General features: G+C 41.6%; 1 protein-coding gene across 9 annotated transcripts in view; it reads right to left on the bottom strand.

Annotated features, from left to right (window-relative positions):
- The window catches only part of RALY (RALY heterogeneous nuclear ribonucleoprotein), an 88,581-nt gene that overhangs the window by 29,429 nt on the left and 42,498 nt on the right, over nt 1-16,654 (bottom strand). For 8 of the 9 annotated variants that reach the window (XM_053671316.1, XM_053671318.1, XM_037143245.2 and 5 more), the window contains exon 2: nt 14,889-14,966. The exons of the other annotated variant lie outside the window; for it this stretch is intronic. The gene's annotated coding sequence lies outside the window, so the exon portion shown is untranslated. The remainder of the gene's footprint in view (nt 1-14,888; nt 14,967-16,654) is intronic. 9 annotated transcript variants of the gene reach the window in all.

The raw sequence follows: 16,654 nt of genomic DNA, 5'->3' as shown, positions 1-16,654 counted from the left end.
TGATGAGATCGAGAGACTTATCCCAGTTTATACAGCTGGAAAACAGCAACAACTGGAACACAGGTATATAATGAATCCTAACCTTGCATCTACCTATGTAACTCTTTATTTTGAGATAACTGTAGACCCACATACACTACTAAGTACTTTTTAAAAAGGTTTTATTTATTTACACTTTTAGAGAAAAGAGAAAGGACGGAGAAAGACAAGGAGAGAAACATCAATCAGTTGCCTCTCATAGGTGCCCTGGCTGCGGACCAAACCTGCAATCCAGGCATGTGCCTTGACCAGGAATTGAACCAGCAACCTTTCATTTTATGGGATGATACTCAATCAACTGGGTCACACCAGTCAGGGCAACAGGCACTTCTAAAAAACACTTGCCACAGTGTCTAACATATAGAAACCCACCCAAGAAGTGTTAGCTATTAGATAATTAGGGAAAAGGCATTCAGGATGGGCCTTTAAGGAAGAGCTTCTCTATTCAGAATGCTTGAAGTGTACACATGCAAAACCTTAAATAATGTTTCCAATGACCCATTAAGCAAGTATTAACATTCCATTTTACAGATGAGAAAACTGCTCTCAGGTCAAGAAACTTGTCCAAGATTATTTTGTCCCACTATGTGCCAAGAGTGGAATTCAAATCCCTTCTACATTGCTCTTCTGGAGATAAGAGTGGGGCTGGGGTTCAAAGACAATCCTGGATATAGATTGGAGGTTGGTGAGGAATATTGCAACATGTTCTCTTTGCAAAGGGTAGTTCAAAGACACTGGCCACAATAAAACAGTAAATTCACATGACAAAGACCAAATAAAAAGCTAAAGTAAGGGTAGGTGGCAGAGGGCCACTGAATGCTAGCTTTGTTACATGTATCAAAACCTGACCCCTTTGGCTGGACACTAAAGACAGAGGTAGCCAGAAAATGAAGAGCAAGAGACCGGGAGGCAAAGAAAATCAAATTCTGCTACTAATCAGATAAGTGGCCTGGGACAAGTCACTTGTCTTCTCTGGGTTTCTAATGTCAGGGATTGAACTAAAAGACATCTGAGGACCTCTGTAGTTTTGACTTTCCAAAAACCACTCTATTACCAGGTCATATATGCAAATGTGAATGTGCGAAATGCTAATGCTGTGATTAAAGCAAAGCAGCCTGAGAAAAACATCAAAAAACAGAACAATGGTGCGACGATGAAAGCCCTGGGCACAGGGGAAGGGAAAGGGAGCTGAGAGAGGAAGAGAAGAATGAGAAATTACATGGGATTAAAGTTAATCTTGGGTAAAAGCCAGAAGACATCAGGGAGGCAAAAAAAGAAGAGAGTCTGAAGCAGGACTGTATCAGTCCCGGCCTTGCTACTTACTAATTTGCTGTGTAGCCCTGGCTATTCATCAGCCTCATTTTCTCACTGGCCAAATGGACCTCAGGACCCTGTATATTCTGGCATCAGCTGTCCCCTCTCCAAGCTTATCTCTTGCTTCTTTCCCCCTCAGGGTACTACTCCAGTCACACTGTCTTGCCTTCCAGTTTCTGCCCCCCCCCAACCATCCCCCCATGCTTGCCTTGGGGCCTTTTCACCTGCTCTTCTCTCAGCCAGAAATAATATTCCTCCTCAGAAAGATCAGTCCCTGGTAACTTTTTAACCCTTTATCCTTGCTTATCTTTCTTCTTAATACCAATGAAATTATATAACTGACTTAATCATTTTGTCTCCCCCACTAAAACAATTTCCATGAAGGCAGTTTGTTTTGTTCACTACAGTAAGGCAGCTCAGCTCTACAAGTAGTACTAGGCATTTGTTGAATGAATGGATAGATGTATGAACTACTGGTCCCTAAGGTGTCTTCCAATTCTGGCATGCTATGATTTGGGGGCTTGTGGAACTGATAAATCTCTCAGAAGTTCAAATCCAGGTGAGCATAGGTCTAACCTGCCCCTTTGGCTCCAATTTTTGCTATCTGATGTGCTTCAATGGATCTTCAAAAGTAATCTCCAAATACAACACTTACATCCTAACACACAGCTACACATGTGCACAAGCAGACACATACATGTCACTTAATTCAAGAATCATCACACAATGTGTGAAACACAATAAACACACAACTTGCCTTAGCCTGGAATATTAGGCCTAAGAGGTTAGCCCTAACTTACTTTGATAACTTTAACCCTAACCATACCCCATTCCTGAAATCCTACACTGCTACTGTTTAATAGCTACTACACTGGACTGTTTACCTTGCTCTAAAACGCACATGCAAGCTTCTGCGCCTTTGTCCTTAGTGATGTCTTTGCTTGGAAGCTACAGATTTCATAATTGCCAAATAAGTAACCCCATCTTTCACAATGCCAATGTTCCATCTTTCCAGTCAAACTCAAATGTCACCTCTTCTGTGATTCCTTCCCTGATCTCTCAGTTAGGGCCCCTCCTTCTCCATGTTCCCAAAGCAATCCACGTTTCTATTATAGTGATCATCACTGTAGTCCACTTACTTTACCTGCCTATCTTCCCTGATCAACTATGGCTTTAAAGGCTTTGAACATGTGTTTGCATTCTCCTTATTCCTAAGGATTTTATCCCTGGTGCCTGGCACAAGTGTTCATCAAACTGGAATGTTTTTCAAGTAAGAATGCTTCCTAACCTTCATTGGCAGATTTGACCAGGTAGTTCACTGCTTCCTTCATACTGTCCAACAGTTATTTCCCTAATATTTCTACCCACTAGTATGAACTCCTATGGAACCAACAACCTGAGGAAGAAGAGGTGGGAGAACAGGCTGGAAACAATGTGGAACGACAGCCTTCACAGAGCCTTGAATGCCATGCTAAGGAGAATGGATATATTCTAAAAGTTGTTTTATTTTTATTTTTTAAATATGTGTGGTTGCCTCTCCTGTGACCCCTACTGCGTACCTGGCCCACAACCCAGGCATGTGCCCAGACTGGGAATCAAACTGGCAACCCTTTGTTTCACAGGCCAGCACTCAATCCACTGAGCCATACCAGCCAGGTCTATTCTAGAAGTTTTAAGAGCAGGGAAGCAATAGGAATAAGATCTTAAAATCTATGGAGAGAAGAACAAGGCCCTTATACTTCAGTGACAAAGACTGGAAGTAGAGATGAATTAATTAGTTGACAATTAAAATTGAGTGAGAAATAAGATCTGACCTTGGGTAATAGTGGAGGAAATGAGAGATGAACAAAACATGTTTACAGATAAAAACTACATAATGAAAAAGCAGTTACCACCCAACCAGTGTGGCTCAGATGGCTGGGTGTTGTCCTGCAAACCTAAAGGTCATCGGTTCAATTCCTGGTCAGGGCATATGCCTGAGTTGCAGGTTCAGTTCCCAGTTGGGCCATGTATGAAAGGTAGCTAATTGATGTTTCTCTCTTACATCAATGTTTCTCTCCTATCCTTCTCTCTCTCTTGCCCCCTCTCTAAAAATAAAAATTTAAATTAAACTAAAAAAAGAAAAAGCTGTTACCTACCTTACCTGAACAGAACTCTACGCTCAAAACAGACTTCCCCCACACATTACTCTATAGCCTCCTTGCATCCAAGATGACCCTTGGGGATAACCAATGGCAGGGAAAAAGCATCCCTGACCAGGAAAGAAGCAAGTCTAGGATTAACAAAAGCCAAGCTTCAGTCCAGTAAGCAGAGCTGCAGGACAGCTCAAAATTTTGTTGAGTCTGTACAACTGAGTATGAGGATACTTTCCTGGGCTTGGTCAGCTCTAGCTCATGTTAACATGCGGCTCTGATCATTTTCAGTAGTGATATGTTAAAAAAAAATTATCCAAAACTTAGAAATAAGCAAAAAAAAAAAATGATGTGTAACTTTTAAAAGTTACATTAGAACATTTTTAATAGGCCTCTGAGAGTCATCTGATACTTCTCAAGTACTTAAGTTTGTCTGACTTAACTGTTCACAAGTGGTTAAAAACTCTGTAAAGTTAGAGGTTAGTTTGTAGAAAACTGAGAAGGTGAACTTTTTTAAGCGGAGAGGATAATGCCAAAGGTTACATTTTCATTAGGACATTAATCAATTCTGGATCTAATTTAGCAATCTAATTTCAGCAATCCTTTTTCCACTAGCAACATAAATCTAGTTTCTCACCTATTCTCTTTCTGCTAGTTTCCACATTAATGACTTAAAAAAAAAACCTTGAAACATGCTCACCATACGTATAAGAATTATGCCCTGACACAGTATGCACATCCATAGGCCTGCCTTCTTCACAGGAACCAAGAGGCAAGAAAAGCTGACATCCAGGCACAGGATATTAGTGAAGAGGAACAGGTGGTCACTTATGAAATGATATAATGACATAATGCTCAGTGTAGCAGGCAGGGCACCAGACTGAGAGTCAGGAGATCTACCACTAATTCACTGTTCAACCTTAGGCATATTATTTACTGCCCTTGCTGGGTCTCAATTTCACAATTATAAAATGGAAAATCAGTCTAGGTCAGTTGGTCAGGGTCCTAGAAACCCTGCGAGTTTAGGGCAGGTGCCTCAGGGGCTATCTTTGGTGAGGGTAAGGGAGAGGCTGAACTGGTGGGCTCTGCCCACACCCTTCCCACACACACACACTTCAAACAAAGCAGCTCTGTTGTAGATGCTGAATTATGATTTAAATAAAGGGTTCCTCTATAAACTTAATGACATCAGTTAAGGTCTCTTCCCACTCTGACATACTAAAATTCCATCATGTAAGGTAAAATGATCCTGGAAAAAATGCAGAGCCAAAAATATCTCCTCACACTCTATGCCTAAAAATACATTAGAAGAGGGTCTCATTAACAAGGCTGTAGCAGTTGTGTAGGAATGGGTGAAGAAGAAAGAGGACAGGTGGGCAGAGGAGGGCTCGGAAAAGGGCAGAGACTAAGGCTGGGTAGACCCATGCCAAGTATAGAAGCCTCAGTGGCCTTATCAAAACTAAGGATTTGGACTCTTAGCCCCTAGCTCTATCACATGAAGACAGGTGCTTTCATTTTCCTCACAGTAACATCTCTGCAAGTACTTTGTAAACTGAAAAGTGAGTACAGATTTGAGGACCTATTTGAACAATCTTATTCCTAAATCTTTTATGTGTGTATCTCCCCTCCCCTGCCAGGTAGCTGAAGGATGCTCATCAACCTTGAAATGTACAGACCCTCACTCTTTCCTTCCTTGTACATCAGAGTTGAACAAAAGTAGGGCCTTATTTCTCTCACTCAACTTTGAAAACAACAAGTATTCTTTCACTAGGGACTCAGTAGCCTCTCCCTTAGTGCTTGGATCTCTAGACCATATACATAAAACTAAGTCCTGGGGAATGGTTTAAGGCAGGGCAGAGCAGAAACTCATGAGAAAATGTACCAAAGGCATAAAAGAAATTCCCATTTATGCTAAAGCCACTGAATGCCCCTTTCTGGTACTCGTTAAGACTCCACCCTCCTAGAAGACCTGAAGCCAGAGAGGCAGTTTGGTACTCGGGAAAGAGCTTACTGTACTAAGTACATGGGGACTAGGGAGTCAGAAGGACCTGAATGCAAACCTTAGGTCTTTCAATACTACACATATTGTTCTGGCAGGTGTGGTTCAGTGAATTGGGCACCGGCCTGTGAACTGAACGGTTGCTGGTTCAATTCACCATCAGTGCACATGCCTGGTTACAAGCCAGGTCCCTAGTACAGGGATGTGTGAGAGGCAACTGATCAATGTTTCTCTCACACATCAAAGTTTCTCTTCCTCTTTCTCCCTTTCTCTCCCTCTCTAAAAGTAAATAAATAAATAACCTTAAAAAAAATCCTTGATATATGACCTCAGGCAGTTCACTTATTACAGTGAGCCTCAGCTTTCCCTCTGAAGATATTAAGTAAACTTAATGAGTTATAAAAATTAAGGGAGATAATTGATTTAAAGTATCTATCATGATACCTGACACATAGTAGGTAGGCATTCAATAAATGTTACTTCCATCAAGAACAAAGGGCAAATGGCAAAAGACTACTGAATGTGACTCACGTGACAGGTAGGGAGGATGTGGGGACAAACCCCAGGCGGTAGCAGATCAGAGCTACGAGAGGCTCAGAACGGGAATGGGCTGATTTGGAGAGTCTGTTGTGCTATTCTAAGAGCATCTGGATCCTGTTCCAGCCAAAGCAAATCAAACAGGAGTGCTTATGGAACGCTTGTTTCTAAAACAAGTACGGTCTGTGTTATTGACACACGCCACAGGGGAATTGAGAAGGCTGTTGGCAGAGATGTTAAGAAAGCTGACATGCTTTCAGTTCTAATCTTTTCTAGTACATTCATATGGGTACAAGTGACCTTGGCCCTAGAGAAGAAGAAAACCTTCAACTTAGACACAAAAAATCTAGGTTCTGGTGTGAACTCAACCTTGAATGGGTGTCTTCACCTCTCTGGCCTGTTCCCCCCCCCCTTCCTCCAAATAATAATTCTCTATGTGCCTCCTCTATTATCACTATCCTAATTTTCGGATAATGATACTATATAGCACAGAGAGATTAAGTTAGTACTGGCAGGAATTTAAATTCAAGGTCTGCTGTCAAAGCCTGTAGTCTTTCCACTCTGCTGCATTATCTCTCAGTGCCAAATATGGGGACTGAACAAAGTGGACCAAGGCATTTCTCAATCTAAAAATTTATGATTCTCAGTGGCCTGAAATTGTGCTTTCAAGAGCATTCTAAATACTCTAGGGCTAGGTGAAGCCTGGCTGGTTAAGAAGCCTTCTCATATAAATGATATCCTCAACAGCAAGAGCAAAGGCTGGGGTACAAACACAGCTTGAGAGCCAGGAGAGAACGAACAATGAAATTTTAGAAAGCCCTGAAGAGTTCCTTGGAGAATATATCACCTGACTCATTCGTTTTATAGATAGAGATATGGAGGCTGCAGAAAGAATAACTTGACTGGGAACACACAGGAAGTAGGTAATGGAGCACAACTATGCCTCATGCTATCTCCCAGATCTGCTATCTATAGTCTCCAAACTTCTAGGCTCTTCTGATTTTCTCTTTGATATTTCTCTTCCAAATGCTGAGTGACAGGCAAGTCACTGCCCCTGCAGCAGACTCCCAAACACTTCCAACACTTTCTCTTCGTAGATAACGGCTCTTTCTTTGTAACTGTCCCTGGTGCAGCATTAGCAGGGCTGAGGCTAAGTCTTCTCCTTTGTCCCCCTCCTATTTTTTTTTCCCTTTTGACTCTTTGATGCCTTGAACCACGAACCTATGTGCCTTTGAAGGCACAGAACTGGAAGGGACATCAGCAATTATAGAGCAACTCTCTACCTCATTACCTCTTTTTAAAGCTGAGGAAAGAGATATTAAACGCTTTCCCAAAGTTGAGTTAGAACAGGGTTAAGAGCCTGGGTCACAATACTTACCTTCTACTACAACCTGACAATAAACATATGGTATCAGAACTTACTTCAATTACCAGTGGTTGAACACCAATCCAAGCAAGGCATTTTTTCATCATTTCCCATTAGCATAACCACATAGGCATTATTGTTCCCATTTTGCAGATGAGAAAACTATAGCTCAAAGAGGTTGGTCACACAGGAAATGAATGTCAGGGCATGGATTCAAACCTTTAGCTTTAAAGCCTCCTCTCTCTCCCAGTGTCGTATGGCCTAAAAGTTTTTAAGACTATATACAATAGTGGGAAAGACAGCTAATTAATCTTCTCAAAGATCAGTTAAACTCTAAGTAACTTTCATCTCTTTACCTAGGCACTTACTACATTAACTCTTGATTGATGCTAATTGGGGAGAACGAGGGTAGGGGAAGAAAGGGAAGACTTAAATAATACAAAATGACAGATAATTCAAAAGAAGCAATTTCTGCTTTTGTGTTAACATGGTATTCTATAGGATAATTTTGTTTTGCTTTTCTGAATTTGCCCCATCATAGAATCGTAAGTCCACTTTACTCATATCCTACTCTTCTCAGGGTTCTAGCACCACAGCTGCTGACTGACCTTTGTTTCCTGATCTATGATTTCCCAGTTTCCCAGCTTGAATTTTTTTTTTTTTAATCTCTTGGCCTTAATTTTAGGCTCAGGACCCTGCTTCTCTGCCACAGCCAACATCTTCAGACTGCCCTCTGATTGATCTGACATACAGAATCTGTTAGGCCCTCTTCTGTCTGGCCTGCTGCTCCATTAGGACAGCGAGATCCTCTTTAGTTTCCATGAAACTGGGGCAGGAAGGAAGACGCAGGGCCCAAAGGAGCCCGGAGCCCTTTGCATATTATTCCTTCCCCACAAGTGAGCTGGGCCTTATTTTTTTCTATGACAGAAACCCTCAAGAAAGCCAGCTGCTTCTGAAACCAAAGTAATAAAATGTGGGCAGAATTCCTGGGTAGGGATAGCTGCTTCTTATATGAGCTTCTCTGTCAGTCTCCTCCAGATTTTTCTCAACAGAACTCTCCTGGGGCCATCAAATGACTACAGTAGCAAGACAACGAACCTGCCTTACTAAGCTACAAGATCCCCTTTGGGCAGACATGCATCCCCACACCCTGAAGGATGATGATGCACTGCTATTACTCCTAGACTGTTTCAGACTCTATCCAAGTCCTTATCAAAATATTGGCTAACATTAATAGTCCCTTACATTTGTACAGTAACAGTTTGTATAGCATTTATTTGAAATGTGCCTTACACAGTAGACTGGGTAGAAACTGTTTCTTGTTTATAGATAAGGAGACTGAAGGCCACAAATAAGTACCCAGTAAGCTTAGTCACTGATCAGAGTTCTTGACACCTTAACATTACCTGTAAGATCTGCATTTAAGCCTTGTTTGTTTTTCTTTCAAATATTCCAAGTGGAATATTTGTTTCACAAAATTGTTTCCAATACTACTTTTACTGTATGATACTATTTAAATTTTGAAAAAACTGGCAAATTCACAAATTATGTACTTTAAAAATTCATTTCTTCTACTTTGAAGTTGTAAACATCAGACAGCATTACTTCCCAAGAATTCATTAGTGAATTCTTAACGCTCTGACATTAACCTGAACTTGGACTTTCACTTTAGGTCAGGTATGTATATACACCAAAGAACCTTCTGAGTCATGTTGTCTGGCCAGGCAGAGGCTTAGATTTTCTATGCTACTGTATGGTTTTTCCCCAGCCCTTTACTAAATCACTTAGCCAGTCTCTGAAAACTGCAGCCTACAATTTTAGTATACATGCTGCCCATGTGAGCACAAAAACCACTAAACCTTATTTCTTTAGTGGAATCAAATCTCTGCTTTGTATCCCAGTCATTAACAGGCAACAGAGGTATTCTGCAAGGCCTCCAAAGCCATCTTGAAACCTCTGAAGTCTGTGAGGTGGGTAACTGTCTCCTCCAGCTCTTTACCAGGCAAAATCTCCTCAGAAGCCTGGGAGGCTCTGGCTTTTCATGTGTCACCTGTCATCTTGCTGCACTGCCTCCATCTCTTACACGAAGCTCAGGCCTGTCCGGTGCTGCCAGGCAGTCAGGATCCAGGCTGCCCAGCACTGTGGGTCTAGCCCTAGCACCCCTCCCCACTTGTTGGGAGGGCATAACTACAGACCACGTGTCTCCTTCAGTGTTGCTGAGTTAGGTCCTCTCTGAAGCTCTAGATACTTCTCCAGAGACCACTACATCAGGAGCAAACTGCCAATCAAACCTAAAGAAGAGTTTCATATGGGCTGCTCAGTGCCTTCAAAAAATAAATTAAGCCTTAAGCAACTAGAAAAAGGAAAAGTAAATGAAACCCAAAGCAAGTTGAAGTTAGGAAATAATACAAAGTAAGAAATCAATGTAATAGGAAAAAAAATGTTGGTTCTATGAAAAAAAAGAGAAAAAGAGAGAAGGTATAAATTGGGAAAATCAGGAATGAAAAGGGTATATCACTAATGACTCTAGAGGAAGTTAAAAGGATTATAAGGAAATACTGCAAACAACTTTAAGCCAAGAAATTAGACAATGTAGACGAAATGGACAAATTCCTACAAAGATACAAATTATCAAAAGTAACTCAAAATGAAACAGAAAATCTAAGTACACCTAAAACAAGTGAAAAAATATTGAATTAGTAATTAAGAGAAAGCTACTGACCAATATCCCTTTATGAATAGATGAAAATCTGCAACAAAATATTAGCAAACTAAGTCCAACACCATATAAAAATAAAAAGGACTATACACTATGACTAAGACGGATTTATTCTAGGAATATAAGCTTGGTTTAATATCTAAAAGTCAATGTATTGCCATGTTAGTAGAATAAAAGGAGAAAAACCACACAATCAAAAAAATCCAACATCCATCCATAATAACACCTCTCAATAAACTGGGAATAAAAGGGAAGTTAGTCTGATACACGTCATCTACAAAATGCTGTAGGCTAACACCATACTTAATGGGAAAAGATGAAGTATTTTTCTCTAAAATTGGGAACAAGGTCAGAGTGTCTCTTTTCAATTATATTCAACATTGTACTGGAGGTCCTAGCCAGTGCAATCAGGCAGAGGGATTTTTTAAATAGGTTTATTTACTTATTTTTAGAAAGAGAGAAGGGAGGGGAGAAAAAGAGGGAGAGAACTCCAATCAGTTGCCTCTCATACACGCCTGACTAGGAATCACACCAGAGATCTTCCACTTTGTGGGATGATGCCCAACCAACTAAACCACACCAGTCCAAGCGGGAATTTTTTTTTTTAAATGAATATCAGGTTATATCATTTTTCTACAAAAACTCTGCAGTAGCTTCCTATTTCACTCAAAATAAAGCCCTACTTGATCTGGATCCACGTCTACCCTTGTGATTTCTCCATACTCCACTGTTACCCTTCATCTCTAGCCACACTGACCCCCTCTTGTTCCTCCAACACAGTAAGCAGACTCCTGTTTCAGGGCCTCTGAACTTTGCTTAACTCTATGCCTGGAATGTTATTTCCCAAGATAAACAGTATACATAGCTCACTACCTACTTCAGTTACTCTACATTTCTGCACAGATTTTATTTTCTCACAGAGGCCGTCTTTCAGCACAGTCCCTCTCTATTCCCTTATCCTGTTTTATTTTTCTTCATAGTATTCATTTATCTGTTTTCCTTAACTAGAATGTAAAGCACAAGAGAGCCATTTTCTGCTACATTTCAAACACATAAAACTGTGCCTGACACATGGCGAGCACTCAATACTCACTGAATGTCTTCAAAAGAAAATTTTAGCCCTGAACAATGTGGCTCAGTTGGCTGGACATCATTCCACAAAGCTAAGGGTTATTGGTGTGATTCCCATTAAGAGCACATGCATGGGCTGTGGGTTTGATCCCCAGTTGGGGTGCGTATGTGGGGCATATATGACCAAGAAGCAACCAATCATGTCGCTCTTGCCTCATTGTTTTCTCTTTCTCCCTCCCCTCCCCTCTCTAAAATTAAAATTTAAAATCTTTAAATTATTATGTAGGAGAATGAATAAAAGGGAGTGAAGGGAAAGGACCACTAGCACAAGAAGCTTAAAAGGACCAGGATTTTAAGTCACAAGGAAAGAGCTAACATAGGACAATAGAAAAACTTGGTTTTCTGGAGCCAGATCCTTCTGGGTTCTAAGCCTAGCTCTTCCAATCACTGACTACTATGTCTCTCTCTAAGTTTCAGTAATTTATAAAATGAAAACATCACCGCCTAACTCCTAAGGTGCTATGAAAACAAAATCAACTTATATATACAGCATTCACTAGCAAATAATGTAGACACTGTACTTAACATTTTCTGACCTTCATGAGGAACCTAAAACCCTGGCTGGTATAGCTCAGTGGATTGAGCACAGGCCTGTGAACCAAAGGGTCGCTGGTTTGATTCTCAGTCAGGGCACATGCCTTGGGTTGTGGGCCAGGTCCCCAACTGGGGGTGTATGAGAGGCAACTACACACTGATGTTTCTCTCCCTCTCTTTCTCCTTCCCTTCCCCTCTCTCTAAAAATAAATAAATAAAATCTTTTTAAAAAAGAGGAGGAACCTAAAACTACCTTTAAAATTACCTAACCTCAGTGCTGGCCAATGTGGCTCAGCTGGTTGCAGCAATCATCCCATAACAGACGGGTTGTGGGTTCAATTTCCAGTCTGGGCCCATACCTAGGCAGTGCAAATTCCAGTCTGGGCACATACAGGAGGCAACCAGTTGATGCCTCTCTCACTCCCTTCCTCTCTCTTAAAAAAACACTTATCTAATCCCACCTTAATGAAGTGCAGGCATATCTGTATGGCCACTGCCCCTAAATTAAATGGCCTCCATACTCATTTTAACTTCTCTTTCTCATTATTCCTCTTTCACTCCCTGTCCCTTACTGTCAGTTCTCAGCTCTCACCTCTAGCTGCTGTTAATACAACAGCTCCTCCCTGATTTTTTATATACTGCTTTTAATTTTATGGGGGTTTTGAAACCAGATTGCTAAAATTATTACAATAACATGTAACAGTAAAAATAAATGAGTGCTGTGCAAGGACTTAAGGATGAAAATTACTTGCTTCTTTTGTTTTTTAGTTGGACTCTAAAAAATTGAGGATGTTAGGTAAATAAGTTACTATAATGGATAGCAGTATTTTATATCCTTTTTCTTTTACATGGCATCATTCACATTTTAAAATAATTACTAGTGAAACGTCTTCACAGGGCAGCTATTACAAGAACAGTAAGATCCAAACTTGCCATGTAGGACGTGGAAATCCAGAAGCTATAAAACTTTAACCAAACACAAAGAGATGGCAAGCAAGCGTTTGGAGATGCAGAGTAGGAAGAAAGGCTGGCCAACCGAGAGCACCAGGTAGAGGACAGACACCTCTGTGCACCTTCAGGCAGAGAGAGGGAAGCAGAATGTTCACTGTTATAACAAGTGAAGAGAGCAGCTTATGCCACTGGCCAAGGGTGAAGGAGAAATGGTGGGAAAGCATGGCCTCTGATAAGATATAAGGCTACATGCACAAATGTCTTTTCACTAGCAAATAGGGGTAGGAGAGGGGGTGGGCAGGGAACCTAGGGCCAAAACAGGAATAGCCTTCCTCCTCTCAAATGACAGTAGGGAACAAGGCAACATCTCAGAATTAGTCAGTGAGTGTAAACACATGCTGGGGATGAGCTCCTAAAACTGCTTTAATATCTGTGTCAGCAGTGGCCTTGGAGCCAGGCTGTGTGAGTGCATTTAAACCTGCACTCTGCAACCAACATGATGCAAATCATGGCTGCCAGTGCTGCCTGGCTTTGTCTCTGTGCCCTAGAATCCCTTTCCTTGTGAAAAGACTGAGCTTTGGGAAGGGCCTGTAGAAGGAGGAGAGTAAACGGGCATGGGACAAGATTTACAGTGCAGACTTTCAAAGGAAAATCCTCCTTTTTATTATTGGGGAATGGAATTACAAATAGGTCAGGGGCTGAGATGTCAGGGATACTTATAATGCTTTCTTCTCACTCTCTCAGTCACGCTGCTTTACAATTCATAAAGCTTTCCAACTTGCTTGCATTTTCATTTGATTCTCTACAATATCCTGCATGGTTGGTGTACACATGATAGACATGTGGGGGTGTGGGGAAGCACTCCAATTTTACAAATAGGAAAAATGAAGATTGTTCAAGGGCAGATATCAAGACAGAAGATAAAAACCCATGATTCCCAACTCCAACCCAGCTCCTCAGGTTCCTTTCTGTGCTGGCCCCAATGTTTACAGGACCCAATGTGTTACAGGTGTTTTCTTCTGTATTTAGCTCGGGCCTCTGCCTGCTTGAAGGATTCTTCCTATCTTTTAATTTTTTGGCCACTTACTAGAAATGCCATTGCTCAGAAAGGACCCCCCCTCAACTCCTATCTGTCCTGCTGGGCCCTCAAATAACTAGACCTCCTTTCTGAATCCCTGAGGGGGTCTGTCTTCTTGAAGTTTGCAAGAAAAATCAGGTAGCCTGCCAACTTAGGGAGAACAGTGGTATTTACAGTTAGACTGGCCTAGGTTCTAACATCAGCTTTGCCCAGGTGTGAACCCTAGCAAATTACTTTAGCTTCCTAAGCCTCAATCCCCTCACCTATAAAATGGGGTTTTGTCTAGATAAATATCCATGACACAATCGGTTCTTTTGTTTTTTAAAATTGTACTTATTTATTTTTAGAGAGAAGGGAAGAGAGGGAGGAAGACAAGGAGAGACACATCAATGCAAGTCAGAGCAAAATCGGTCAACTGCCTCTCACACACACCCCATCCTGGAACCAAACAGCAACAACCCAGGAATGTACCCTGACTGGGAATTGAACCAGGAACCTCTTGCTTTGTGGTATGACACCCAACCAACTGAGCCACACAAGTCAGGACACAATTGGTTCTTAATGTGCTGATTTCCCTTCCTGTTTCACCATCTGCTGTCTTCCCTCTAAGCTCCCCTGACTTCCCCTTCACACGGCTCCACTCGATCACTCCACCTTTACTACTGTGTTCATGATCACATTTTGCAGGACTGACAAAACTACAGAATTTTCTAAAGCTGACCTACGGGTTTAGTAGGGCACAGTCAAGACTGAAATCAGGCAAGTTTCTAAGAGCTATGAGGTCACGTTAAGAGGGCTTGTGGGAGCTGCCAGGTCCCACCCGCCCCTCTCAGCACAAAGCAGTTGGCAGAAGCCAATATGGGTTGAGCCTGCTTTGCCTTATTCATTGATAATCACCCCGAACCATCTCATGACGGCTCCAATAAAGCCAGTTCACTTTTCCTCCCAATACAGGAGGCTGCCTATGCCAATCTCCTAGACATGGAACAGAAATCACCTGCAAGTTATCTATAGTAAGGGTAAAAATAAGCCCCAAACTAGTTACTCTCTGTCTTGGCCCAAGCTTGACCAGAGTTTGCCTCACTCACCGAGGTCGAGCTCAGTCAGCAATTTCCTCTTTAGGGTTACCGGGTCAGCCACCAGCTGCTTCTGGGAATAGGTATCACCTACAACAGAGAAGGAAGTCAGTCAGGGTCCTGCTCAGAACTTAGGCAGGTGCAGGCACTCAAAGTCCCTGTCCTCACATGTACTGCATCTTAGCAAAAGATAGATTAATAATTAAATATATAACTTCAGGTCATGCTAAGAGCTATAAAATAAAGCAAAGGAAGAAAAAATAAAAAGGACTGAGAATGAGGTCTATTTTAGATAAAATGGTCAGGGAAGGCTTCTCCAACAGGTGCCCAGTGGACAGAGACCTGAATGAAGTGTAGGAGTAAGATATGCAGAGATCTAAGCCAAGAGTCTCTTAGAGAGAGGGAATTACATGTGCAAAGCCCCTAAGGCAAGAGGCAAAAATAGACTAGTTATGCTTAAGGAGAAAGATCAATATAGCTAGAATGTAGTGATGGGAAGAATGAGATACTAAATATATATGGAGAAATTACTCATCCTCCTTATTTTAATATGAGAAAACTAACCTGGAATCTAGCTGGGACAAAATTTTAAGTACTTTAAGATTAGTTTCAGGTTACTCTGATCATCCTCTTTTATGCTGGGTGAGGGTGTTGAAGAACACAGAAATCCGTATATATTACCTGAAATGTGGAGTAGGTATGACTTTGGAGCAAGGAGAATAGGAGCACATTCCAGGCAGTTGTAAACCTTGTGTTTGTATTAGCTCATTTAATCTTTACAACAAGTACGTAATGTTGGTGTGTTATATTCCCCATTTTACTAACGGGAAAACTAAGGCGCCAGGAAGTTAAATAAATATGCCCAAGTCACAAAGACAATTGATGGTAGACTTGGGACATGAACCCAAAGTCCAACCTCCAGGGCTTTCCCTTCTAACCACACACTATGCCAATTCCCAAACATAGCAGAAGTCAGGAAACATGTCTCCAGTTCTAACTGACATGGCTCAAAGACCTCATTTACACCCAAGCCTGAGATCTTCTCCATTTACTTACAGTCCAGGCTTTTTACTGAATATTATTTGAATGGCTCCTGAGTCCTTCAGCCAGGTGATTCCAGAGGCTTCTCTAATTCTCTAGCTACTATAATCATAAAGCTATGACGATAACCACAACAACAGCCATTTCATAGCCACTAACATTTAATGTACACTTTGAAATTAGACTAGATACCGGTCTAAACACCTTACATGCACTATCTTATTTCAGTAAGGGAAAGAGGAGTTCAAAGACACAGGTGGAGGGATCTGTGGGGGGCTCCAGGCCTGAAACAAAGCAGCAGACACACTGAACTGAAGGACTGTAGGTCTGGAACAAAGAACAAAGGCAGCCCTGGCTGGTGTAGCTCAGTGGATTGAGCATGGGCCTGTGAAGCAGAAGGTCGCCAGTTCGGTTCCCGGTCAGGGCACATGCCTGGGTTGCAGGCCGGGTCCCTGGTAGGGGACACATGACAAGCAACCACACATTGATGTTTCTCTCCCACTATTTCTCCTTCCCGTACCCTCTCTCTAAAAATAAATAAAATCTTTTCTTAAAAAAAGAACAAAGGCAGAAGCCTTAAACAGGTGGTAAAGGGCATGGAATATCAGCACCTCCAATTCAACACATCAATAAATTGAACCCGTCTCCTATTTCCAGCCTCCATGGTTCAGCAAATGATAGAACTATTCTCCCAAGTATTTCGACTCCAAATGTATGCTCTCTGACCCCTCCTTCCC

The sequence above is a fragment of the Artibeus jamaicensis genome, unplaced genomic scaffold, assembly GCF_021234435.1.
Source record: "Artibeus jamaicensis isolate MK-2021 breed Jamaican fruit bat unplaced genomic scaffold, CSHL_Jam_final contig_685, whole genome shotgun sequence".
Lineage (NCBI taxonomy): Eukaryota > Metazoa > Chordata > Mammalia > Chiroptera > Phyllostomidae > Artibeus > Artibeus jamaicensis.
This window is presented reverse-complemented; position numbering and strand designations above follow the sequence as displayed.